The 739-nt window shown below is 52.5% G+C and overlaps 1 non-coding gene across 1 annotated transcript; it reads left to right on the top strand.

Annotated features, from left to right (window-relative positions):
- Positions 1 to 272: 272 nt before the first annotated feature.
- Positions 273 to 391, top strand: LOC123179572 (5S ribosomal RNA). Its single transcript, XR_006490467.1, has one exon. It is a non-coding gene; the product is annotated as a 5S ribosomal RNA (ribosomal RNA).
- The last annotated feature ends 348 nt before the right edge of the window (positions 392 to 739 follow it).

Here is a 739-nt window from a genome sequence, read left to right as displayed (position 1 = left end):
GCAAAACAAAACGCACGTGTAAGTAATATATTTACCGTGTTTTATTATTTTGCACGAGTGCGGTAAGTCATAGCTGGGTGCTCACGATTCACGGGTCCAGCGTCGGCGTTGTGGCGCGGCAAGCGTGCACTGGTGCGGTTGAGAGGGAGGGGTGGAAACCGCGTTAAACTCGTCTCCGTAGTTGAGAGGGAGCGGCCAAAGCAATGTACAATCGTCTTTGTAGTGGAGCTGGGTGGGGCAAGGATAAGGGACGAAGACCGGGGTAACATGTCGGATGCGATCATACCAGCACTAAAGCACCGGATCCCATCAGAACTCCGAAGTTAAGCGTGCTTGGGCGAGAGTAGTACTAGGATGGGTGACCTCCTGGGAAGTCCTCGTGTTGCATTCCGTTTTTAAATTTTTTCGCGCCGCTTGCAAAACAAAACGCACGTGTAAGTAATATATTTACCGTGTTTTATTATTTTGCACGAGTGCGGTAAGTCATAGCTGGGTGCTCACGATTCACGGGTCCAGCGTCGGCGTTGTGGCGCGGCAAGCGTGCACTGGTGCGGTTGAGAGGGAGGGGTGGAAACCGCGTTAAACTCGTCTCCGTAGTTGAGAGGGAGCGGCCAAAGCAATGTACAATCGTCTTTGTAGTGGAGCTGGGAGGGGCAAGGATAAGGGACGAAGACCGGGGTAACATGTCGGATGCGATCATACCAGCACTAAAGCACCGGATCCCATCAGAACTCCGAAG

The sequence above is a fragment of the Triticum aestivum genome, unplaced genomic scaffold (genome assembly GCF_018294505.1).
Source record: "Triticum aestivum cultivar Chinese Spring unplaced genomic scaffold, IWGSC CS RefSeq v2.1 scaffold117095, whole genome shotgun sequence".
NCBI lineage: Eukaryota > Viridiplantae > Streptophyta > Magnoliopsida > Poales > Poaceae > Triticum > Triticum aestivum.
Note: the sequence above shows the minus strand (reverse complement) of the source record. Positions and strands in the feature narration are given on the sequence as shown.